This window comes from Aquila chrysaetos, chromosome 11, assembly GCF_900496995.4.
Source record: "Aquila chrysaetos chrysaetos chromosome 11, bAquChr1.4, whole genome shotgun sequence".
Classification (NCBI taxonomy): Eukaryota; Metazoa; Chordata; class Aves; order Accipitriformes; family Accipitridae; genus Aquila; species Aquila chrysaetos.
This window is the reverse complement of record NC_044014.1, coordinates 25,493,192-25,520,525: the sequence shown is the minus strand read 5'-3', so window position 1 is coordinate 25,520,525 and position 27,334 is coordinate 25,493,192. Positions and strand designations below refer to the sequence as shown.

The 27,334-nt window shown below is 40.3% G+C and overlaps 1 protein-coding gene across 1 annotated transcript in view; it reads right to left on the bottom strand.

Moving 5' to 3' along the window:
• LRMDA (leucine rich melanocyte differentiation associated) overlaps positions 1-26,774 on the bottom strand; it is a 721,663-nt gene extending 694,889 nt beyond the window's left edge. Inside the window, exons 1-2 of the mRNA XM_030030274.2 lie at positions 26,447-26,774; positions 18,454-18,535 (exon numbers count right to left, since the gene is read on the bottom strand). The gene's annotated coding sequence lies outside the window, so the exon portion shown is untranslated. The remainder of the gene's footprint in view (positions 1-18,453; positions 18,536-26,446) is intronic.
• Positions 26,775-27,334: the final 560 nt, after the last annotated feature.

Genomic DNA, 27,334 nt, shown 5'->3' with positions numbered 1-27,334 from the left:
GTGAGGCTTTTAAAGGTACTTAGGTTTCCCTGGCTTGGATCCTAAATCCTATTAGTCATCTACCTACCTCTTCAGCTGCCTAAGCACCCTTAAAAACCTGTCTCTTCTTTCCTCTTTATTGCTAATATAGCATAACTCACTCTTGCTGAAAGCAGAGGCACATGCTGTGAGGGGAAATAAGTTTCAGGAGGATACGTATGCTATACTGCGAACCACTTTCTACAGTTTATTCAGCAACACAGCAGAAACTAATACTGTACTTGCTGCTCTGCCTCTTAATATCAACAGAACAAATTCTTGGTACAGCTGTGGCGCTACACCTTCTCTGGAGCCATTCCTCCTTTTACGCTGACTGCTGGACAAGAAACACAGAGCAAATAGCCAAGGAAAAAAAAATTTTGTACTGCTTTTTCCTCCCTGTTATTTTAATGTATTGTGTTAAAATTAGAAATGCGCCAACGTGTAGAAAAATCAAAACACAGTCAATGAAAAAATCACTCCATTGCATGGATCTGTTCTTCCGTGTATCATGTAAGACAGAGAAGAATCAAACCCTTCATCCACAGCAAATACGCTGATCCTAAACTGATGAATAAAAGTTCTGTTTCTCACAGTAAGAGTTTTCCATCAAGACATACTTGCTAGTTCAGGTCATCGTTCAGCGTGCTTCAAACAATCAGTGCCTTTATTTATTTATTAGATTATATAGCAAATAACATACGCCAAGGAAAACAAGTACTATGTGAACTGTAAATTTAAACAAAGCAATACATTCTCTCCTCTTTCTGTATCTACCTCTTTTTATCTCTCCTTCAGTTACAAGCATGTGGTTCCTGTCAGAATGAATACATACAGCTCAACGCACAAAGTGGCCCACTGCTGTAGTTAGCTGTATTTGTCTTAATGGAGTAAATTCAGCTCAATACTACACTCCTGTAAAATTGGAATAACTATATTGAAAACAATTTAGCACATCATTATCTGTATTATTAGTATTAATTTTAGTAGAGTGTTAGCTGTCACTTTAGAGATATCTACAAAGAAAAAATTCTTGCCTGAGTAGTTTACAAAATAGCACACGCAAATAATAACAAGTCTGTTTTTTTCAGCTTCTTACATTGCCAATTGCATTAACCTGCCATTGATCCTCCTACTTACTAGGCAAGACCTTGTCTAGAGGGAAAAGTTGCAGGTGCAGCTCCCTAAACTGGGTGACTTAAATTGACTTTATCATCTCTTCAATCAGTTGAGCTGAATTTTGTAAATTACAAAAACAACTTAAGGAGGTGGCAAACTGTTTTAAGTGCATCTGGCTTATAAGAATACTTTTGAAACCAGTTCAACATTTTCTTGTACAGACATGGCCTAGATTATTATCTGCCATGGATAAAACAATAGATCCAAATCCTGTGGTGTGTAGCAAACAGGGAGTGCTACCAACCGCACTGACAAAATGGGCCTATTATACTGTACAGGAAGTGAAAAACAAAACTCACTAGAACAGAGGAATGGAGAAGAGAGATGACTGTCTTGTTATGATGCTTCCCTAGACTTTGAAAACTTACATCTTGAAAGTCCTAATTCTGCTGCCAGTTTCCTACAGGATGATTGGCAAATTTCTCAAACTTTGTTTTTTCAGAGTCTCTGTTTTATTCCTTAATTTCTAAGCACCCATCACCTGCACATAATTTTCAAAGGGAATGAAAACTCACAGCTGCAACTGTCTACCACCGAAGGAGTATTTTGTAACATCTAATCTGAAATTGTAACGAAGTTATAACATTGTCTTGGATTTCAAACACATGAGTCAATGTGCTCATTAGTTTGTGCCTCATGTTATTATGAAGCTAAAATACATTACAGTGCTATATAAATACAGGAGGGCTTTTTTAGCTTTTGAGCCTGCTGATCATCAGTGTCACTTTACAGCACAGATCCTAGATGACTATGGGGCTGCCTCTGGTTTTACAACGTTTTTCACCTTACCATATATATTTATTCTTCTGAGCATCCCAAAACACTACCTTCTTGAGCCCTGGCCCCACACAACCTGAATCATCTGAATGTTTTCTTTAGCTTTGATAGAGCTGCCTGTACCAGTAAAGCTTCAAAGGACTAAGTTTGTACTTATAGAATATATTTTTGTTGGTGGTTCCTTAGAAGCTGAAAGTTTTGCAAGGATTCTTTGTAGAGGTCGAAATAATTTATATGATGGTGGGACTTAGCTGACCTTTGAAATGTCTTTTTTACAGTGTATGTATACAGAAAATATAAAAATCACTTGTTTATTTAAATTATCAGTTTCACAGTTAGGAGCAGAAAGTGGCACTTCTGTATGGGCCATTCAAATGATTTCCTAAGATTTTTAACAAAGTATTACCAAAACTGCTTGATACATGCGTTACATACAGACAAAACCAACATGGACTTAGAAAAAAAAAATCAATAAATTTTCTTGTGTATAGCTACAATAAATGGGTTACACTAATATGCTCAGTAGCTTTTTTTATATATATAAACATATATATACACATTACAAATTGAGCAGACCCATTCCTTGAATAAAGAGCACTATATGTTCAAAATAAGATAATACCTGTAAACCAACCTCCAAACAACTGGGAAGCCATGTATTGGAACCATGGTAGATACCCATCATATCTGTCATTTATCGCTAAGTTCTTCACATAACAACAGAGCTTTAAGTCATTTTAGCACTCAGTAGCCTAAAACGTATACACAGCTACAATTATGAAATCTCATCGACCAACTGATTAAAATAATTAGCTAATACATACCAGTAAATTTGGCATAGCACCAGGCACCAAATGAATTATATAATTTTATATAAAACCTATGTATACAAGTCTTTTCCTATCTTAAAAGAACATTGAAGTTTTATAGGAGAAAAAAGTAGCAATCCTGAATGTTTTATTAACTGAAAGTAATACAAATATTTCAGACTGAGTTAATCAAAATGGTCTGCTTTCCAGCTTACAGCACACTATGCATGTATGTCTGCACATGCATGAATACAATGATCTTACATTTCAGAGTGAGTCAAACACTGACAAAATAGTGTGCTTGAACAAACTGAGTTTCTGAAGCAAAACATTTCAGAAAAAAAAAAAAATTCCAGCCAAGTCACAGAATTCTTCCAACTTGACCATCAGAAAATTTGCCTCAGAGATTACCCATATAACTCATTTTGTTGATGCTCACAATGAAAACATTGTCTCAAAGTATCTAAGTATCCACAGCAATACAATGTTTAATACAAATTGAATCAATTTAGCTGAAAGAGATTAACTGTAGTACAGACATTTTTGTCCGTATTACCAGAGGAACATTTTAGTCATACATAGCTTCACTTAGACCTGTTTTTAATTGTAAACAGTTAAAGATGGTGTTTAATGTCCAAACTAATAACTTCAGATGTCTCCCAGGAAATAGCATCACTAGCACTCTCTGCTGTGAAACACACAGGAAAAGAATAAACATGATGGAAAAAAGACAAAATACAATGTAAAGTATGTAGTTTAATCTTATTGAGAAAGACAGAAAGAAATATAGTAATGATGATGTCATTTGCCATTCCTAAGCTGAACTGCTGGAAATTAGGTTTTTCTTTTCCTATCTCCAACCTATTTCTTATATTTCTACCTACAAAGGCATTTAACAGCCAATGATAAACAAGTTAAAGGGATCTGAAAAGCAAGTTATGCATGTACACTCAGTAGACTAGTACACCTTTTCTTGAACTATATTAATATGACAGTGTGACATAGTGCTATAAAATTTAAAGACAAGAAGAGCCGAATGATAGTAAAGTGATTTTTTTTTTTTTTCAGAAGTGTATGCCCACACTTGGGTGTTTGAAACTCTACAGGATACATTTGTCCAGAAAAGCAGCTGATGAAAATTGGTTATCCCATACTACCATGGGCCCATACAATACCTCTGAGTTTGCTTTGAGTTTCCTACTGTTAACTAATGGCCTTGATTTACATTTTTCCATTCTTGTGGAGACTCCTATAAGAAAAAAAGAGGGTTAATATTTTTACTTTCATCTAGAGTTTTTTCTTTTTTATCCTTTCCTGCAACACAGAAGCAGAGTGTCCAATCTGATATATTTCCTAAGAAAACCTCTTGCATTTTGGCTCTTTGATTCCTCCCGTCCCTGAGCAAAGAAGAATTTTGTCTAAAACCACCTCTGAGATACATTTAATTATTATTTTCCTATTATATGGCAGCAGTGTGGTATGAGCACAGTGAGGCTACATGGTGATTGGGAATGAATGCAGCTCTGACATAAGCTCACTCAACTTTATTGCAAAGGCACCTCGAAGTTCAGCATTTTCTGATGTCTTTGGAAAGCTTCACTTTGTAACCTTGTTAGCATTCTTTTAAGGTAAGTTTTTGTACAGGCTTTATAATGTGATATACTATAAGCCAAGACTTTTCAAAAACCAGAACAACCTAAAAGCTTTGATGACAGAAGGGAAAAAAACAAAACAAAACAAAACAAAAAAACTTTCCTGAAATTTTTATCCAGTAGTCTCATCTGGCTTCCACTGAAGTTAATGACAGTTTTGTCAACCATGGTATGGCTCAAATACAATTAAAAATCCCTTATGTTACATTATATAGCACACTATTACTATTAGGCTAGAATTACATTTAATAAGTGACGCGCTTAACAACTAAGACATAGCAACAATGAATTGTGCAATTTAATTCTGCCTTCTTGTAGTGTATGTTATGGTACAAGGTTGGTTTTGTTGGGTTTTTTTTAATATACAGGAGTCTTTCCTTTAGACTATAGAATGAACAGAGGTAAGTAAATTTAACTCAACCAGGTAAAATACCACTAAGTTCTTCAATGCACTGTATTACCAGAACACCTAGCATTTTTTAAAACATTTATTCTCAGCTTATGCCAGGAAAACAGAAAAATTCTCATCTTCCTACCCTACAGAAAAGGAACTGAAGCACAGAAAGGCTAATTTATATGTTCATTATCTGTAGTCAGCTAGGGAACAGAACCTACACCTCACAAGACCCAGGCTGATACCCTAACTATAGACAATACGCTGTCTTGGTTTGTCCTATTCGGTGTAAATGCACAGTAGGTATGATATAATAAAAATTATTATTTCTAGTCAGGAAAAGAAGCGAGTGTAGAACCATCACTTCTTTGCTCCCAGTGGACAATACTTGCAGGCAAAAGGATATTCCAAGCTGAAGGGTGATTACAACTCATTGTGTGTCCCACCTAGACTATACAGCATGCAGAAGAAAGATGCTGACATGGGACATTCACAAGCTCTGTAGATTATTGCAGGATTTTGACATGTTGCCAAAACTATATGTATAGCACAAATCAACGACAAGAAGTGGTATTTTCAATAGCTTATAATTCATGCGATCTACATGTTTTTTTCATAAAGCCAACAAAAAGGATGCCAGGATTATCCTCCTGCCAAATTTCAAAGGTCTGTTGCTAACCATAGAGGCACAGAACACTTAATAAAAGATCATAAGAATTTTTTAATTTGAAAGAATTCAGTAATCTTTGTACGGAAGCTGTTGCTACTGCTTCTTCTATAATTATATGTTGCACACATACACAGAGATTATTTTTTTCAAAGCCTAAGATGACTGACTCACAACAAACCTGCAGTGCTATACTTCCCTACAATCCATTATGTATAGGTGAATTTCAGGTTGGCTGGCTGCATTATCGTGGGAAAGTAAATTGCAATACTGAAGCAACTGTACATCTTTGTGCATCAATGCTTTCTTGTTCATAAGAATGCAACAATCAGATCTGGGGGAAAAAAAAGGATTAAAGCTAGGATAAAGTCTAATTTGAGGCCATCCAACACTGAAGTTCTATTCTAAATAACAGATTCGAGGTTTTAGAAGTTCAGTGAGGTATTTTCTTGTTCCACGTCTCCATCACAATGTCTGGGGCACCAACTGTCTGTCACACAAAGACAAAACAAAATTATTGCAGGAAGTGCTTGAATACAAAAATCAATCAACAAAGGAAGTAGCTGCAGAGGCCAGAGGAACTTGTAGCTGAGCTGATCTCTCTTGGTCTAGCTGTCTTGGCAGTTGACTGTAGAACTGAAACACCAGACCATCCAGAGGTGGTTTTGGTGTTGTTTTTTTTTATTTTTTCAGAAGGAACTATATTCACATGATTAACCCAAGGAGGCACAATCTGCATCTCATTTTGCCAACAACACCACATAATAAGAGACTACCTATCTATAAATAGGCATATACCATTGAAAGTACATGTTGGAAGGGGTCCTATGCCCCTAAGACTCTACGTCCCTAAAAACAGGTGTCTTTACCCCAACAGAAGATTGTATGATCAAGAAGGAGTTCAAGCCAAGGTGTGGGAATACCTGACACTAGCAAACAGGTTCCTTCCCTGCTTCTCATGGCCCCATTTTTTAATCTTACATCTTTGAGCTGATTATACCAGCAAAGGGCAAAACCACAGCCTTCCACACAGGTAACAGATATATCATACTGCTGCTGACAAGGGAGAGTAAGCAGGTATACAGTCCAATCAGAAGTCAACGTAGTACAGTTCAATATGGAATAACTTCTGTATTTTAAGGAGCAGAAGTTTTAGTTTCCTATTGCTCAGTTCTAAAGCCAGTTGCTATTTTTTGTTATACCTTTTAAGTACCAAAGATTCCCACAGAAATGGATGGAAGTTGCTAACAATTTGGATGGCTATGAAAGAACAGAGCTCAAACAAAAGCCACCATCCTCTGCAGTTTGTTGAACAGCAACTTTTCCCATTACTCACCACTTTCATCCACCCATCCTTCTGGGCGAGGAGGGATAAATATAGCTCAGCTAGCATTAATTCTGCATCATCTGGAAACATCACTAGGAAAAGAACACGCACACACATGATGCAAGAGGGAACAGCTGAAAGCTGAAAGTTACAGAGGTCTCCGCAAGCAATATACTGTCAGTTAATATAGAGAGATTCATGTAAACCTGACAACTACAAGAAATAGGTATTACACTTTTTGAAAATGAGAGAAAATGCATGGGAAATCAACGTGGTTTAGTTAAATTTTACTCTTCTTGAATCTTCCTGCTGGTGACTTTAGTGTTTTACTCCTTTCTTCCACTCTCCTTGAATGCATATATACTAACTTAGAAATCCTTCAAATCCAATAACATGTATAATCCCCTTTCCTAGGAAGGATGAAGCAGAAAGGGTGCCTAATTGTAGACTGTAGATTCTATAGTACCTGCTGGTTCTCCAAGATGTTTTTGTCCTAAGTTTTCCAGTCCTGCATCTGGCACAGTTCAGTCACACAATGTTCAGTTCTTCAAGAGCTAGAAAATCATGTGTAAGCTAGTGGAAGAAAAAAGGAGCCCAGGTATTTTCTGCAGGAACTACTCTTTAACATGAAAATGGCATTACTGTGAACAGGAAATACAGAGAAAAAATTCCAACTTGTGGGTCAAGTGGTCCTGTGATATTAGGATTAGATTCATTACAACTTTCCAAATACTATTCCACTCCTTCTTTCCAAAAACCTGTTCTTTTAAATCCTTCTCACTATCCAGGTGGGAAAGTGAAAAGAAGGACAGAAGCTGAGCCAATGTCATTACATTCATTCATTGAGAACAGTGTGGTACTCCATAAACTGTATGCTATGTTTTAGTCCCCAAGCCATCTGTCCAAATTACAAAAAAAAAATAATATTTTTATAAACCTTCTTTTGGTGAGAAGAACAAAAGAAATAGCAGACTAAAAACAAAGAGACTTCCTGTTTATACTGCAGAGATTATTAGAGACAGACCAATGCTAAACTTAAGGAAATACTTGTCTTAATTTTGGAATCCAACTTTGTCTCCATATACATAAAAGTATCTAAAAACGTGCTGATATTTGGCCATCATACTGGGGACCTTTTCCACAATCACAAGAAAACAGTTCAGAGCTTCAGATTAATAATTGTTGCTCTCAAGTAAAGATGAAGATGGACTGTTAACAATATAATATAAAGCTTTCCGTGCTTAGGTTTCTTGCTGGAATCCCACTCAGATGAGTAAAGCTACTATCAGCTGATGGTGTTGGATAGCATATATGACTAATTAGAAACAAACTATTTCAGGACTAATTAGGAACAAACTATTCAGCAGAGAGATGTCCACATTGACAAAATCAGCACAGATACCAGAGTTGGCATATTTGCAAAAAAAGGCAATGATTGAATGGACATAGAGAATAAAACCACTTCAAATTCTCCCAGGCTTTGTCTCCAGATCAGAACTGAGATAGCATGAGTCACACTGTGATGGTATAAGGTCTTCAATTTCAAAGGTGGCAGTGCAGCATATTTCAATATCATTAACTTGCCAAACCCAAAAAACACCACACAGTTCTGGTTTGGGATTTCTTTCTAGTAATGGTGTCATGGTTTAACCCCAGCTGGCAGCTAAGCACCATACAGCCACTCGCTCACTTCCCCCTGGTGGGATGAGGGAGAGAATCAGAAAAGTAAAAGTGAGAAAACTCATGGGTTGAGATAAAGACAGTTTAATAAGTAAAGCTAATGCCACACATGCAAGCAAAGCAAAACAAGGAATTCATTCACCACTTCCTCATTGGCAGGCAGGTGTTCAGCCCTCTCCAGGAAAACAGGGCTCCATCACACTTAAGTTACTTGGGAAGACAAATGCCATCACTCTGAATGCCCCCCCCCCTTCTTTCTTCCTCTCCCAGCTTTAGATGCTGAGCATGACATCATATGGTCTGGAATATCCCTTGGGTCTGTTGGGGTCAGCTGTCCCGGCTGTGTCCCTTCCCAAATCCTTGTGCCCCCCCAGCCTGCTCGCTGGTGGGGTGGGGTGAGAAGCAGAAAAGGCCTTGGCTCTGTGTAAGCGCTGCTCAGCAGTAACTAAAACATCCCTCTGTGTTATCAACACTGTTTCCAGCACAAATCCAAAACATAGCCCCATACTAGTTACTATGAAGAAAATTAACTCTATCGCAGCCAAAACCAGCACAAACGGTTATACCAGTGTATCTGAGTGACATAATAGTTCACATGATTATGTAGTGAGGTAGACTGCCATGCTACATTTGGGTCACTTACTGAAGATTCTGTACCTTGTTAAGACAAGGTTGGGTGAATTCTGTAATAAAAAGTGAAGGCTAAAAGAGATCTAGTCACAGACGATGCTGTGTTTTTAAAATTCAGTCACAGCAATATTACAAAAGACTTCATAGCAAGCCAAAGAAAAAAGGTTCAGGAAGTTTAAAATATTATTATTCATAAAACTTTTGCAAATTAATTGTTTTCCACTCTCTCTGAGAAAAAAAACTTTGTTTATTTTTGGTGGAGTAACTCGATTTATGTGACAGAACCCAGCAAAAAGGAAGCTGTCATAACAAATATCATCATGGATCAGGACTACAGGACAGAGGAATAAAACACAGCTTTGCAAATTGAGCTCTTAGAGAACTGGCAGTAACCAACAAAAACTACTTTATTCTCAGCTCAAAACTCTTGAGAAATATGCACAGTTAATTCTCATGATGAAGGGATAGAAATATCCAGATTAGCCAACCAAGTTTCTAGCATTTTTTCCCAGTTTGTCAGCTGTCTTAGACTTTCCTACTAAAACAAGAAGAAAAAGAAAGAAACAACCATTAGGCTGTACTTTATAAGAAGGTTCTGTTCATAAATAGTTTTCAAAGCACTACTAACCAGTCAGTAAGAGAATCTGCAAAATTTTACAGGCTGAGAACCGTGTGTTGAAGATGAGTTTATGCAGTAGCAGTCATGAATGGCTATAAGCAGTGTCTGTTGGCTTGTTTAACCTTATGTCAACTCATTAAGCTCCTATTAAAACATTTATTGATAATTTACTAAGCTTTTTAGGAATTAAAATTTTCTTCTCTTGAGAACATGCACTCTGATTCACATGCTACTGCTGATACACAGCCAGGAAAGGCTTCACCTAGCCTTCTGGCTCTCTGACACCCCAGACATGGCACTGAAGCCATGTAATCTCAAAATGCAGTTTCACGTGCACTTCAGATACAGCAGCCTGGATACAGCAAGTGGAGCCTTTTGTGGAAAATCCTGACTACCTTGGACCTAATAGCCAACTTGGATACTTTTCTTCTCTTTCTTTGATCTTACATTTAGTAAAAGCCTGACTTAAAAAAATTAGCTTGAAAAAACATTAAACTCTTCATGAAGTGAAGAAAAAAACTCTGGTGAAATAACCTCAAAGATGCAGCAGCATGGAGAGTATTTCTGCTTATTCCATATGTTAAATCATATGAAAGGATAGCAAGATATTAAATTCAGTTCTTCCCTACAGTTAATTTTTCGTTACGAAAAAATGCATATGTTAATGAATCTACAGAACTGTTCACACTGTCACAAACAGAAAGAGGTTCTAATTATAAGATAACCACAGGACTGAAAATCTTTTGTTATCTTAAAAGTTTGAGGGTGTCTGTTTTATAGTACTAATTAAAAACTGTTCTGTTTAAGCAGGAAAGCAAAGACCAAAACATTCATCAACAACTAAAGAGGTAAGTGAGCAAAAAGACTTGACAAGTCCACTGAAAGATTTTGGAGATTCTGTTTTAAGCTTAATGACTACTTACATGAATAAATATATTTTCATCATATAGGCCCATAAACTAACATGTCGAAAATAATATTTTCAAAGTTTTATCTACCAGGAAATTTTATTAGCATTCATCTTCTCCTTCTAGTGAATGCAAAGGCATGTTAATTCCCTTCTACTTTTACTGTTTCAAATCATATTCATTGTACAGTATTATAATTTGTCTTTCAGTGGAAAGATTATAAGTAAATGTGTTTGTAAAAATTGTTCATAATGATCAGTTCTTAGCGCTATTTATACTGGTTATTTTAAAATATAAAGAAAGTCATACCTAACATTTCTAAATTGTCATTCACCTGCAAATTTCATTACATTTTACATATATTAATCAATTAAGCCGTACTATACCCATCTCAATTAGGCATTAAGATCCCAATTTTACAGTTAGTTACACTGAGGATAGCTTGAAAGGTTAGCTGTCTTGCTAATACCACTCAGGAATGGGGATAAAACCCAAGAATGACAATCACTTCTCTGTGCATAATGAAAAATGAAAAGCCTTTTCCCTCTTGTAGAATGGAAAATATAAAAATAAAAGGCAAGATTAATGAACAAAAGTTTGGGCTCTTACAGAACGTTTACCTTTTCTTGTCAAACAAACTATTGCTTTACAAACTAGTTGGAGAGAGGTGAATACATATGATCAAGAGATTCCTAGAAGAAGTTCCACAAGCTGTGGACCTGTAGACCAAAGAAAAAAAAGCGGCATAGAAGTGTAGTCCATAGTAATGTTGCCTCTCCCCACCTCCCAAGCCAGACTAAACATCTTGAACTGAACAGAACTTCAGTTTTGTACCACTTGGAGAGGTTTTTTTCAGCTAGCTCCCTTGGAGCAGGCCCAGGCCACTTTATGCTTGTTTGAACAGTAAAAATGAAGGTATCCAATTAACATAAGCATACAGTATCACATCACATTAATTCTATCAAACTTGCCAGTCTAATGCCACTAGAAAATAATTTTATTATTTCAATTTTCTATTCTGATTTTAATATGAAGAATAGAGAAAGGTCATCCTGTTTATCCTGTTTCTGAGGTACTGTAGTCTGTCACTGATTATAAAATGGTAAACCACTATGTTTCCAGGTGCACACCCTAAATGTAACCCCTATTAGTAACAGTAAGTGCATAATTTTTCTGTATGCTTTCAGTACCAATATCTAGAATTCAAAATTTACTGGTTTAGAAGTGCAGTCTTATTATTACCTTAAATTATAATCCTTTATAGCTTTTAGTCCTCTAACTTGATACAGAAACCACTACAAGTTTCTTATTTTGTATCAGACTTCTGTATGTTCTGTGTGAGTGTCCTGGTTTCAGCTGGGATAGAGTTAATTTTCTTTCTAGTAGCTGGTACAGTGTTATGTTCTGGGTTCAGCATGAGAAGAATGTTGATAACACACTGATGTTTTCAGTTGTTGCTAAGTAGTGTTTAGTCTAAAGTCAAGGATTTTTCAGCTTCTCATGCCCAGCCAGCAAGAAGGCTGGAGGAGCACAAGAAGTTGGGAGGGGACACAGCCAGGACAGCTGACCCAAACTGGCCAAAGGGGTGTTCCATACCACGTGACATCATGCCCAGTATATAAACTGGGGGGAGTTGGCCTGGGGGGATTGCTGCTCGGGAACTAATTGGGCATTGGTATGCGAGTGGTCAGCAATTGCATTGTGTATCACTTGTTTTGTATATTCCAATCCTTTTATTAGTATTGTCATTTTATTATTGTTATTATTATCATTATTAGTTTCTTCCTTTCTGTCCTATTAAACTGTTCTTATCTCAATCCACGAGTTTTATCTTTTTCCTTCTGATCTCTTCCCCATGCCACTGGGTGGGGGGGAAGTGAGTGAGTGGCTGCGTGGTGCTTAGTTGCTGGCTGGGGTTAAACCACAACAGTAGATGAAAAAATAGGCTACTTTGCTAAACTGGGCTATCTTAGTTTTATACTACCACTCATCTCAGAGGGGTCAGTGACAAATTATGGTCTCTTGGCATTCATTCTGTTGCAGATTTTGCACCAAATGAGGCAGGGATCACACAGAGGTGATACCGTTTGGTCTTCATGTTCTATCATCATCAAGACTGTCATCATGTCCCTGAACTAAACAACAGAACCAAGAATGTAGAAGCAACCTCCATTCTGGCACTTCATCATTTCCATGCCTGACCTAGCATGCTTAATGTTCTTTTCATTTAGAGTCGCTATGATTGTCACTGAGGTTCTGAGCCAGATACTTAGAGTACATCTATAATGCCCCTGGGAGAAAACCCCAGGACTAAGTCCTGCTTATGTAGATGGGCTGATCTCCAAACTGTCCCTTACCAGCTCCAGGCACAGGTCTGAAACCAGGACAACAGGCCATTCTAAAACTCTGCATATACTGTAGTCAATCAATGCTTTGTGTCTAATGTGACCCCTGCAAAAGCAATCTGACCCAATGTATCAGCTAATTAATTAGTGACAGCTCCTAGTGTTCCAGAAACCTGTTAGAGGACACCTAGAGGATGACCATAACACTGTGGTGTCTGGCAGCCCAGGTCTTTCAAGAGAGAAAATGAGTATGGCATAGAGGAAGTCTGTAATATCAGTTTTCTATCCCTGCATAATGTGTATCAGCTCGAGGTTCCTAAGGTCTCGCAGACTGTCATCCACCCAACACAATGCTCCCACCTGGCTCTTTTAATTGCATGACTGAGAAGAGACACCAACCTATGGTCTTGCTAGCCTACACTGATTACTATAGAAGTGGTGAAGAACATGTCCAGTTATATTGAGAAGCTTTATCTTGGAACAGATGAGCACCCTCTTCTTGCAAGTGAATTCCAACCAAGGAATTCCAATACTACAGTACCCAAAAAGCTAGAAATGAGGCTGCATTATGTCCAGAAACTACACACCAGGAAAAAGTAATTGGTGACCTTCCCACCTGAGTGAATGGACCATTCATGTTACTGAAGGGGCTGCAGGAATGTGCTGAGGCTTATGTTTTCCAAGTTAGGGTGGCAGCATCAGAAGAGAAATGCAATCTTATGCCTTAGTGAGCCAGCAATATGTCTGATAGGCAAAGCTGAAGGGAAAGCAGGTTGTGAGCATACTGTCCATAGTGATGACGTGTACAATACCACTTACTGAGATTGTATGCCCTGCTCTTGGCTGCTAGTGAGCTAAGATGAGCCACTGTTGGTGTATAGGCATATACGGTAGTCAATACTGTGAGCAATGAGCAAAGTCTGCAAAACTGTTGGTTAAAGAGGCCATTTTTTCCTCATGACTGTGGATGATATGGAATGAAGGAATTCTGGAAGCCATTTCTGGCCTTTGAGCACAAAGTTTCTGCAATAGGTACCTCCTGCTTGGTTGTCCGCTGCTTTATAGCATACATTCCCTACAAGCTGACCATGTTCTCCTTCCTTCCCCAACTTCAAAAAGGTATAATAAAATCAGGGCACTTACCCAAGCTGGTCTCTTGTCTCATCCTGGAATTTCTGTCCCACTGCTACCCTGGAGATGTGAGACAGACAGAAAATGGCACCTTCTCCTTTTCTCCCTAGAGGACTGTGGAGGCTCAGCTCCTACACTCACCCAGCCGAGCATAGAGTTCAGGCCCTAAACTAAAAAGTCAAGGAATCCAGACGTCTCTGCAGTGGTCTTCAGGTCAGAAATCCAATGCAGCTCAGCCTAATATAGATGCAGAACTATCCAAGTGGTCTACTGACATCCTTATCTTTTAAGTAGGTAGCTTTCAGGGTTTCTCCTTCAAGTTGCTTGTCTCTGTGGTCAGAACCAGCCATGTCGAGGTGCCACTAAGTCACCTCTTCTTGTGTGCTACTGAGAAACTTTTCCTCAGCATAGGCCTGGGCTATATCCAGCAGGCCCAATCTCCTCAGGTCTCATTTCTTACCTGTGTGCCCTTACAACATCATAGTTTTGTTTATTCGTTGGTTAAAAGTAAGTCAAAAGGCTAAAAAATTTAAGGCTGCATTGCAGTCAGATTTCTATAATCTGGTATGAGACATAAAATGTGTGGTGCATGTCTGATGGCACTACAGGGACATACAAACCTCCAAGGCCTTCTGGATATAACTGGTATACCTCACATGGGTAGAGGAAATGAAACCCAGCATGGGTCTAATATTGTCCCAATGCAGCAGCCAATGAAGTGAACTGCCTGCTAAATTGGCCCCAAACTTTCTCTTAGCAGGAAGGAAATTATTTGTTCCAGGTGGAAGCCTAAAAGCAAACAGTGTACACAACTGGGGCACCAAAGCTTAAGAGCTTCATAAACCAATAGGGTAGCTACAGCCTTTGATAGGCTTGGCACACCTCAAAGTCATGGTAAAAGCTGAAGAAAAGCTTTTTACCAGCTCCCAGCACGACAGTTCCCCCTCAACCACAGCAGTCACACCAGGTTCAGCACCACTGCAGCCCACAATGTGTCTGAGCTATGTTCTCTCCTTCACTTGATGTATTTGTTCTCTCCATAAATCTCTGCCATTTAAGGATTCCCCATTGTTAGGGGAAAGAGAGTTATCATTAAGGTTCCTCTCCAACACCTTGGCACCTCACAAGTCACACACAGGGTTAAGGGGAGGTCTCCTTTCCTTTGTAACCAAGAAAAATTGTGATCCGTTTTACTGTTTGACTTGAAGCAAGCAAAAGACCTAAACTGTTTTTATACGCGTTTCTATAATGCAAGACACTTTCAGTGTTTCAGGTAGAATAAAAGCACTCAAGTTAGTTCACCAATTTGCATAAGTAAAGTCATTTAAGTTATGCTAAAAAGGCATTATGACCAAAATGTTATTATTAGAAACCAACACCCTGAAAACAGTAACTACTGAAAAATGTTTTTGTCTACTTTTATAAATTATCCAAATGTTGTTCCTCATCCATTACTGACAATAATACCTGAGTGACATGCATTATGCATTAAATATTTTTATAATCACTCAGAACTATTTGTATTAAGCAGTGATAGCAGATATTCACTTAAGATTTAAAAATGTTAAAGTTGATAGTATACAGTACATATCAGAATATCATAGATTAGATTATGGTGGATATCTTCAGGCAATTTTATTTTATATGGAATGGAAGGGTGGAAGACTAAGCATTTTTAATCCAAAAAGCTCTGCTCATGATTTGACCTAAACTGATAAAAGTCGAGCAGTTCATATCTGAACTTGTCACTTAAAGGTGAACTAAAAATCTTTAGCAGTAAAGGGCAAAGAATCAAAATCAGCCACATAGTATATGAGCAGAGGTAAAAAATTCAAATAACTTTACGTTTAGAAAATGAAACATGGAGCCAGTAGCCACTGGCTACTGTATCAAAGTCTGTATCAAAGATGTTACCACACTCTAGCCGTTAGGTAATCTGTGAGATGAATTAGTGGGCATCTCGATCACAGAAGTCCAGTCACGCAACTGGTATTTTTGCAGAATCAACAGAGAGGATATGAATGAACTGTTCTCTAATTATTCTGGCAAGGCAGAGGAGGACATTCTGCACTTCATTCTCTGGTGTCATCAGTTTGACATCTTTATAACTGTTAAATTAATTTTTCTGTACTTCAGGAGTCTGTTTCAGTTCTTAATCTTATAAGAATGAAATTCACCTTGCCTTACAAGGTCTTAGGAAGTCCCCAGTGCAACAGAACCATTGATATTCTAGTGCCCACGCTGAGGACAGGTAACTGGAGAAATCTGTGGGTGCTGTATATTGTTTTTTTTTCCTGGGACACTTCATAATATTCCACAAGAAAGCATACCTAGGCCTTCTGGGAAGATGTAAGGGCACTACTGATAAACACTTGATCTATCCAGAGACATGCAGCCAAGATTGTGTAAAAGATACCAAACCATCTTTAGCCCAAGACTTCTCCAAGAGGTAATACTTTTCTCTGTGTGTGTATAAACTACAAACATAAATATACCCTACCCTGGGTTGGGTATTTTGGCATCCCATGATTATTTACTGTTCACTGTAAAAATGTTATTGCTTTCATTACTCCAAAATAAATATATAAATAGAACTACAATCCTGCCACAGGGAAGAACCATATTTCCTTTCAACTTGGTTACATCAGGTTGCTCGCCCAGAACCCGACTGAACTAATCTTGTCCTTCGCTACTGCACATAACAGGGATTTTCCCGCCATCCAACTCACAGAAATTTCAAATGTCAGCCCAAAAAATCAAGGTCAACTTATCTCCACATCCACAACTGAACCCCATGGAAACTTTTTCTCACTGTCTTTGTTACACAAGTGACTTTAAGAGGCATATTGAAAGAAGCAGGCAGTTCTGGCCAAGAATAGCTTTTGCCTCCACTGTAAAGAGCCCATTACAGATCCACAGTTGTTTATATGAGTGCTGTAATTAGAAATATACCCTTTTAAAAATCCTATCCACTCTATGCAGTTTTCATGATGAATAATGAAAAACGGCATCAGGTTCTTATTTTTTCTCCTCTGGTTTATTAATATTATTAACAATTACAGATTCAAATGGATACCAGCAGCCCAGGGAAAGCAAAGCATCTTTTAAAATTGGGTTTTAAGCTAATGTTTGCTGTTTTTCTTAGATGTTGTAATTTGGGTCCAACCATTCCCCTTTCTTATTAACATACTTTGATATTAAATACCCATAATACATATGAAGGCATCCTAGTTAAATTTGTTTTTTCCCATTGAGATCATGATAAAAGTGTGGGAATGAGACAATGGGTGATTACTGAACTAAACAGCTGCTTACTACAGTCCAATTCTGTTCATATAGAAGTAAATGAGAAAATTTTGCCTTTCAGTCCACAGAGAGAAGATGCAAGCTCTAACTGAAGTAGCCACAATGCTATTATATTATCTCTGTCTTAGAGCTATTCAATCGAAGAATACTCTTGTACAGTGTTAATAAATTACATTTCCAAAATGGTGTTTTGCTAATTGATTTTAACCTTGTATATTAATAACATTCAAACAAGACTACCAAAGCTATATAAAAATACCATTTGTACTTTTGTCATACTAGCATGGAGATTACTCATGATTTCAAGGTCACAGGTAAAAACACCATATTGCATAAATCTAAAGAAAATAACAAGAACACCAACTTCAAGTATTATAGAAACTTCTGGCAACTACTGATTCAAAGGACCAAATATATGTCATCATTACACGCACATGTTGTATTACATCATTTCATGAATTTGAAAATCAGTGGAGGAATAAGAAACCTTGAAGCATGTTTGTTTCCGGTTACTAAGAAATGCAAAACATAGAACTTGCAGCATGCATATTTAATTCTGACAAGAGAGCATGGCACCCTGAACAGGAATGAGATGATCCTCTTGATTTGACTATGCTATTATACAGCAAGACACACTGCATAATGTTGGAGCTTTTCTATAGGGAATGGGAGATTAAGTTCTTGTATTTCTATGCTATGGTAATGCATTAAAGCATTTACTACCTTATCATCATTAAAACTCTTTGTAATTGATAACTAAATACCAGAACCCCATTTTACAGATACAGAGCCACACCATGAAGTTGCACACTGCTAATGGTAAACCTGGAAATGCAACATAAGAGTTGCTAACTCTGTCTAGTCTCTGTTCTTCTGTGGCCACAATTTAATAAGTTTACTTGAACAGACTGCTTATTTACTGTAAGGACTTGTGACCTTGGCCAAGCTCCTGTTGCCTTTAATCTCCACTCCTGACACTAAAGGTAGTACATTTATCAGAGTTGGGAGTACCTGAATGAAGCTGGTCAGGAAAAAAACTCTTCACACTTGTATGCTTCTGCCTACTTTGTCATCTGTTGAGGACATGAACTTTCTGTGAATGAAATAGAAAAAGAAGGAAGAAATATGTTTTTTTATGGGAAAGAAATGACGTGAAGAGTAACTCTCTGCTCAGTTAATGAAAAATAAAAATTACAATTAGATTAAGTAGGGTGTGTGCTTAGTTGTTTCTTGTTCTTAGCCTGCTTCACATCCTTTAACATTTCAGGGAACAGGCAGCCTTTGCAAGAGGACTGGTTTTAGTTCCCCTAAAAATGTATCTTCATTGAGACAGATAATTCTCACAGGGAAAATTTCACAATGCAAAATTTACTTTTTTTGTTGTTGTTGATTTCCATACAGCTTATATTCAAAAAATTTGCTGGAGAAAACAGCAAATATGAAAAAAACACATGAGAAAGTACATTGAATTTTGAAGAACAAGTTGTCATTGTTCAGCCCTTCTTCAGGTATTGAGAGTAGTGACCAAGGAGAAATGCTGCTACAGACACTTGTTTGACTAATGACTTCTGACTTTTTAAAATTTCTTTTAAAACACAGGAAAATTTGTAAGCAGAGTTTGTATCACCACTTCATAAGTAACCGTCTTCCTTTTGACATCTTGTAGGACTTTAAACTTATCGTGTGATTTTTTTTTCCTCTCACCTTACTGATGGCTCACTCATTTTGTCTCACTAGACCACAGGGTAGAAGTGGCTATGTGCATACTTTTAAGCTAAATTTATATTTCCTAGTATTTGGCACATTTTCTTCCTCTCCTTTTCTTTCTTTACCTCCAGGTAAGCCACATAGCACAACAGTGAGCAAAGAGGTGAGATTCCGGTTGAAATGATGTAATACTGAAAATTAAATTTACACACAAGTGTTCAGAGTCTGGGTCATAGCTGGGTCACTCCTCTGAGTGGGAGGCAATCCAGCAAGGAGCACCGGATAATGATTTCTCTACGCTGAGGCCCCTTTCATGAAATATAGCACAAAGCTCTGCCTTGATATCTGAATCTAATCTGATTCAATGTGTATAACTATTGGGATTGGTTGTGTGGTAGTAAAGGGTTATATTATTTTGTTACATGCTGTATTATGTCTCCTGTCCCTTTCAACCTACTAGCACACAGAAATAAGCTTTCTGGTAACTGAACCCTTACCCAAAGATAGTGGTTTAGGTAAGGGCTGGCTGGCTGAGGCTGTTTACAAAATACAGCATATTGTTTAGAGTTGGGGGGGAGGGTGGGGTTTTGTTGGTTTTTTTTTTTTTCTTGTGTCTCAAACAAAGAAGGGAGTCTGTCTTGTTTTTTTCTGCATGGTCACCTATGGCCAAGGCTATTCTTTCTTAGCTGTATTTATCCACTGTGCTCATCTGCATCCTGCATAGCTATCACACACCCCTTCATAACCTTGAGAAGAGGTATCTCTAATGGCTTCCATGTGCGTTCCATCCTGAGATGATAGGAAGTGCCTGCAGAACTTCTCTGCCCACATACAAGTAACCAGGCCTTCACAGGAGGCACAGGCTAATCTAAGTGATTCAAGCTGGTGGGATAGGCTTTGCAAAACACCTGTGCGTCTTAAAAACACAATCACATCAAAAGGTAAAACAACCTGTACCCTTTCTTTCTGCTGTGCCAGTCCTCATAAAACAACCTGTACCCTTTCCCTCTACTGTGCCAGTCCTCGGTCTCCTGCATAACGCATCGCCAATGATTTTGCACTCTACCTGCAAGGTTTCCCACTGCCACATGACAATTCTGCAGTCAGCCACAGGCTGACAACCACGGCACCAAGAGAGCGGCTGTCAGGGCCATTTTGCATGAAGCACACGCAGCTCCTACCCAGCGAAGCCCTAATGTGTTGATTTACAGAGTCCTCTTGGCTGACATGGGAAAATGAGTCTGGTCATGGTTGATTTAACATTTTATGGGCAAAGAGTCAGCCTGCTATAGTAAGTTTGGACCGCTGCAAACATTTTACACATTTACACACAAGTCCACGGGAAAAAAATATTCAGGATACTAAGTGGTTTTGATGCTCACATCGCTTGAGCTCTGTTGAAAATAACGTAAGTTTCAATTAAATAAAAACAACGGTGTACGTTACAGGCCAGACCCTCAGGCTGAGTTAGCGGCTCCCGGTCTGCGGGCACACACGCCCAGGGCAGGAGGAGCTCAGTCAAAGCGCGGAGCAGGCTGCGGTGGGGCTGCGGCGCCCGGGGCTCACGGCACGCCGCGAAGAGGCACGGGACCGCGCCGGCGAGTCCCAGACGCCAGGTGCCGGCCCTACCGCGGGCACCGACCCGCTCCAGTACTTTCCCGCGGTACTTACTAGGGCTCGGGTACCTCTCCCCCTTCCCTCTCGGCCACCGCGCCCCCCCGTCCTCGGCCCGGCCCGGCCCGGCGGCGGGGGGCGGGCGCAGCTGGCGGGCGGAGCGGAGACGGGCGGCTCCGCCCGCCCCGGCGGAAGTCTCGGCGGCCGCGGGGCTGCCCGGCGGCTCTGGGCGCCGGCACCGGGGGCCGCGCCGTGTCTCCTTGCAGGCGCTGCTGCTCGGGCCTCCCCGCCGAGAGGGTGGGATGCTTTTCCCCGTAATTGACTAAAACAAACCAGCAGCGGAGCGGCCGCCTAATCCGCGCTGCCGCTGGTCGGTGTGACTGAACAGAGCCCGCCGCCTAAGTCGGCAGGTAACGTCGCGCCGTGCCCGGCAGGGAGGGCAGCTCCGCCGCCGGGACGGCGACCGCCGCCGCCTGCCCCGCGCTCCCGGTGGGCGCCGGGCAGCGGGCGGCCGGCGGGGGGGGCGCGGTCCCGGCGGGGAGAGGCGGTGGGTTTCTCTGCCCGCGGCGGCTTCCCGGGAGCGGCTCGGGGCAAACGCCGCGAGAGGCGGGCTCGTCTCCGGCCGCCGCGAAGGGGCGAGGGCGAGAGGGGCAAGGAGCCGCGGCGGCACCGCGCCGGGAAAGCGCGGGCCCCGGGCCGCCCGGCCCGGCCGACCCTCCCCCCGCCATCAGCCCCCTCTCCCGCTCGGAGACCGGCGCGCCCTCCGAGACGAGCGCTGCTGGACGGAAAATAAATTCTAAAAAAAATAACGCCTGTCAAATTTACCTCCGGCTAGTTCATCGCCCGAAAAGAGAGGGGGGAAAGCGCCTATGCCTGCGTGGGGGTGCCAGGAGAAAGATGAGTGTTTCTTTCATTAACCTGATGGTAATTGCAAAAGGACTCCCTTTTTGTCAGCTTCACCTAATCAAAACCGAATATCTGTATGTGGCACTGACAAAATCAGTAAAACTTCACCTTCGACTTTATTGATCTGAACAGACAGGCAGAGTTTTCTATGGTGTTCAATTTGGGGAATTAAAAAAAATCACTCCGCTAACAGCATTTGGTACATTTCTAACCCATATGTCACCTCAGTGCTTTAAATAATTATATTTGCATGCAGGGAGTGATTCATAAATATGTCAGGATTGTGAAATATAGGCAGGCATTTCAAACTTTCTATTTAAAAAACATGAATTATGGCCGCGAAAAATGTGTTCCCATTTAAGGGTGATACGAAGTATTTGGTGTCTAGTACGGAGGCCCATCCATCATATAGACAATAAAGAGAGTTTTTGCCTGACGTTGGAAATTTATGGTTGCCCTTCTCTGCCCTAATAACTCAAGCATTGTGTCAGCCTGTGACAGCCTTTGCAGAAAAACAGCAACCCTGTTATCAATCAAAAAGCCCTTTTACATTTTTAGCAAAACTCTGATCATCCAGACACCCTTTTAATGTATATATTACATCATTATAGATCATTCTGCACTTTTACTGCAACTCAACAAAATGATCCATCACTTCAGGACAGTCCTGATGAACGCTGATGTAAATTATTTGCACGTCACTAGTACAGTACAAAATGAAAAATGTACTTTAGGTGGAATTAATTTTAGGGTGTAAAAAGCTAAAGATGAAAGCAGTGGGCATTAGAGGAGACCTATATGCATCATTAGGGATGACCGAAAACAAGCTAATAGTTATTAAAATTAAGATTATTTTAACCTTTTCGGATCATGGACCTAGACTATTTCAAGAAGATAGCTAAGATATATTGCATGCTTCTCCCTGACCCTACCCCCTGCCCAAACGTAGCTGTCTTGTAACTGCGTCAAGGATTATTGTTCATTTGTCATTTGGGTGTTTAGATAAGGTTAATTATTGGGGTTCCAATGCCTTTTCCAGCCATATGCTTAAAACTTTTCCACGTATCTCAAAAGACGCTATTCCTCACGGTGTTGAAGACGTGTCTGGTTGATCTGCACAGTTTCCACAACAAAGTTGTCAATAAACACTCTCTACATTTGGGATCCAAGAGATGAAGCTAAAGATCGCCTCCATTTGTGTGCCATAGTTAATTTCTGAAGGATTACTGTAACCAAATATGTGCTTAGTTGGTATAATTCTCTCCCGTAGCCTCCAGGCTTTCACAGAAGATAAACACAGAGATGCCTTTATGATTGCTGAGGTTCAACGATCAGACCAAGGTGTTACAGATGCTAAAAGACTCTTTTTTCACTCTTAAAATCTAGGCAGCAAGTACCAGCTCGAGTACAGACGTACGAATTAGGAAACCTGTTCACTTGCTTTGGGGTCGATCATTTTAATCGTAGCACATTTAATAACATGAAATGGCACTAAAAATCTCCATGTACTTAACAAGAAACATACTCAGCCTTTACCGTGTCATCACACTCGTTTGACTTGCTCTCTCCCTCGCCCTAGTGAAAGTTACCTTAAGGCTTATTTAAAATAAAAGCTGTTTGCATAAGAAACACCTTAAACATAAAAGAGGACAGATTTGGAAAATAGCTGTTGGTAAAAGGGTTTCAACACGGGAGTAAAAATTTTCACACTCATACATGAAACAACGTCAAAAGGGGAATCTATCAAAGGGCTTAAAAGAGAAATTATTTTTACCTAATTTTATTAGGTGCACTAATCTCTTCCTTATCTCAGCGTAACAAAAGGAAGAAAATTAGACAAACTCATTCGAAAACATTTTAGAAGATATATTTCGGAAAGCAGTAAGCAAACAAACAAGTGATTTTCTGCTCGTTTAGTAAAAATACCACTGGCGACTAAAATTCACGTTCACTTAAACGTGACTACTATTATTTTGAAGATGGCTCTAAAATTATCACCGCTTATAAAACGATTACCTACATCTCATGCAGAGTAAAATATACATTGCTTATATATATTAGGAAAGTAATGACAATCATAAGGGTAAATATTTCCGAGTACTAAGCGAACAGGGAAGAGGTTTGGAAATCTTACTTTCTGTTGGCAAGCATTCAAACTATTTGCTTTAATAACATTCTGGAAGAAATACCCCACACCTCTGCCGGGTACCTGGGCAGATGCGTCAGCTGTTATCTGAGCACATGCAGTCTCGTATTTAAAAAAAAAAAAAAAAAAAAAAAAGTGCCTCTCCCCAAATGTACGAATTCGTGGTGCGGTATTTCTGATAAGCCATCACATTTCTTATCCGAAGTATTATCATTCCGGGGGGGGGGGGTGTGTGTGTGTGTGCACCATTTACAAAAATCTATTGCAATGCATATCTTATAAAAACCTTGGGGTAGATAGTGAAACGCAAGCACTACCAAAGCAAATAAATTTGACGCACAGGACGGACGGACAGACAGGTAGCTGAATTGTGTTATGCATGGAAATATAGCCCAGACGCAACTCAGCAACTACATTTCTGTTAATTAAACGTTTAACCTTGTTCTAAACGGTAGAAAACAAAGGGGGTGGAAAGAAAAAAAAAATCTAAAGGGCCTGTAGGGTTGTTGCTGTTCAGTTTAAAAGACTAAACGCCCTTTTCCAACATGATCTACAGAAGCTGACACTTAAATGGCAAGAGAGCGAGCTCGCAGAGCAGGCATGCTGGTGCCGAGGTTTCTGCAGTTCCCTCTCCCGAGGGAAAAATAGTCAGTCCGGGTTTTTTGGCTGATCCTGACCAGGGTTTGCAGCTCGCCAGCCTGACCTGTCAAGCGGATTATTTTAGAGGGAGATTAATAGGGGAGGCGGGCTGCAATAATAATCGTTTTGTTTGATGTGACAACTTTGATAGGCGTTGATTTACTTACAAACTGATAGGCTTTTAATTGAGCGCCTCCATCCAGCTTGAGATGAAAGGAAAACCGCATTGAAAAGCTGCCCGAGTGCCCTCGAGCCTCAATACTGATTAGCCATCTCGACAGTGAATAGTTCAAGGCATTTTCAAACTTTTTTTCCTCTCTCGCTCTCGCTCTCCTCTCCTCCTCAAATATCTGCCAGCCCACTCCTTTTTAAGAGAAAATAAATCATTTCCATTGTGTGCAAATAAAATCGACTTGACATGCTTGCCAATAGCTGGTAGGTAAAGGAAAGTGTGGACTGGCACTTGTTAATTAATTCCTCCTTTGCTCTCCCTTTTTTTAAGTTACCATTTTCCTTTGTAAGAGGAGGAAGACGGGTTCCAACCCTTAGGTTTGTTTTTGGTTGGGTTTGTGTTTTTGGGGTGGTTTGGGTTGGTTGGGTTTTTTTTGTTTGGTTTTTTTTGGTGGTTTTTTTTTTTTTTTTTTTTTTTTTTTTTTAAGGAGAATAAAAGCAACAGCCACCAAAACTTCAACAAGACTACACAAGTAAATGCCAAACAGCAAACCGTCTCCACGGACTCATTAAACAAGGATCCCTCGCGAAGGTAACGAGCAGGACGGAATCCCTCTTCTTCAGCTCAAGAGAGGAAAGGAGCCCGCAGCAGCCAAAACAAAAACTACGCACCGCTTTCAAGCTGCAGCCCCGCTGCCCGCCCGATCCTACGCGTGTGCATCCTGACTCGGAGACCCTCGCTGGGAATCGTTTTCTGCCTGTGTTAAGCGCAGTGAATAAGCTCTCATAGCTCAGAAATTCTTTGGAGGGGGCAAGGGGGAGGGGATGTCTTGGGGCTGATTTTTTTACAAGCTTCTACATAAAAAGTTTACAGTACTGAGTGTGATTTAAATCTCATTTCAAAGGCTGAGCGAAAAAAAAAAAGAAAAGAAAAGAAAAGAAAAGAAAAAGCTGTCTTCTGAAGTTACTAATTAAATTACCCTCTGATGCTTCTACTTCAGCCAGAAAGATCGGGGTTCGTGCTGTTCCCCCTCTCCTTCCCCGCGCTTTTCCCGTCGGTGCGCTGCCTGTTTTACACATGTACCGGGTATCGCCTTTGCTGCCCTGGCTTACAAGTAAAACAACTCCTTCCCGAAATCATCCTCACCTCCACAAGAAAAGAGAGAGGGAAGGGAAAATGGGGAGGGGAGAGCCTTCCCACAGCTGACTCTACCTTAAGACAATTAATCTTTAGTCTTTCACCCTGGGAGGCAGGATAAATACAACGAGAAAACAGATAGGAGTCTCCCCGGTCCTGTAAGGAAAACAGCTGTTCCAAGCACTTTAATGCAAATGAACACAAATGAAGGTTTCAGCTTTTTTTTTTTTTTTTTCTTCCAGAGTTTTACTGCACTCCATTTATCAATTGGACTTGACAACAAAAGAAAGAACTGGGGGAAAACCTGGGGCAGATTCAAGTCACTTCCACTCTATATAAAGGAAGGGGGGGGGAGTTCCTTGAGGGCAAGTTGTGGGTCTTGCCAGTCCTATTGCAATATCGGTTTTTATGCAAGATTTCTTTCTCTACACCCCCCCTCTTTTAATTTTCACGGTCTTGTAAGATGACCGCGGTGACTGCAAAATGAAAGTACGTTTATGACTTTCCACTGAGAAGTTGTGGCAATAAGCCCTATACTTTCAGAGAAAATACAGAAATTAAAAAGTTTGTTAAAATTAATTGTATCTTTACAGAAGGTAGAGGAGTTCCGCATATTTACCCTACTCCATACACTATATTAAAAGAGTAAAGTGGTTTTAATAAAAGACAGCAGATACACTTACTTGGCTGCAGGATTTAAAGGCTACAGCTTTACGGCACGGGGGGAGATATCTAGGAAAACCTGCCTTATGTCTACCCCGTAAGAAGAGCAGATCATTAAAGGCTATCTGACACATCTGTTTAGGGACTGGGGGAGATCGGTGTTTCAAGGGAGGAAAAAGGACTTGGTTCAGCAGATACAAACGCGAGAAAGTGAAAGTCCTTCCTCTCGCCCACCCCTTCCAGGATCAGCGCCTGTTCTGGTCGGAGTCCAGGTCAGGAATTGGACGCGACCCCTAAAGCACTTGCCTTGTTCTTCAGTTGTCAAACGTGTTTTATCTCTAAGTGACCTTTTTGTTAATGTTGTAGACTGTGTGGGCCACCATGTCAGATCCGGAAACAAAAGTAAAAGATTGATTAACACATTTTGCGTGTGAAAAAATGTTATGGGATGAGGAGGTGGGGGGATAGTGGGATGCAAAGTACAAAGAGAAAAGAAAAAGGCAATCCAGGGAGAGGCAAGAGGGTTGCGGACTCCGCTCGGGGCATCCGCCGACACGGTAAACCCGGGGTTCAGGGCAGAGGACTCGGTACGCTTCGGGAGCGCGCAGACACAAAGCAGGATGTATATACCGCCCGGGTGATACCGTGTGCATACCCAGGAGGCTCTCAGCACAGCCTAGCTGAAATCAAACACAAACGGTGAACCGATAGTCTCGCTAAGGCGAGGGGCCGCCTCCCCAGGCCCCCGGTGCCGGCGACCGGGCCAGCCCGGCGGGTGCAGGGACGAAGGGCTGTTTTTCGAAGGGGACGCGGAAGGAAGGGGAAGAAAAGCCCGACAGCCTTCCCCGGCCCCGCGCCGCGCTGCCCTGCGTCCGCACAGGGCCGGAGAGGGCTGCCGGGTGCTGGCG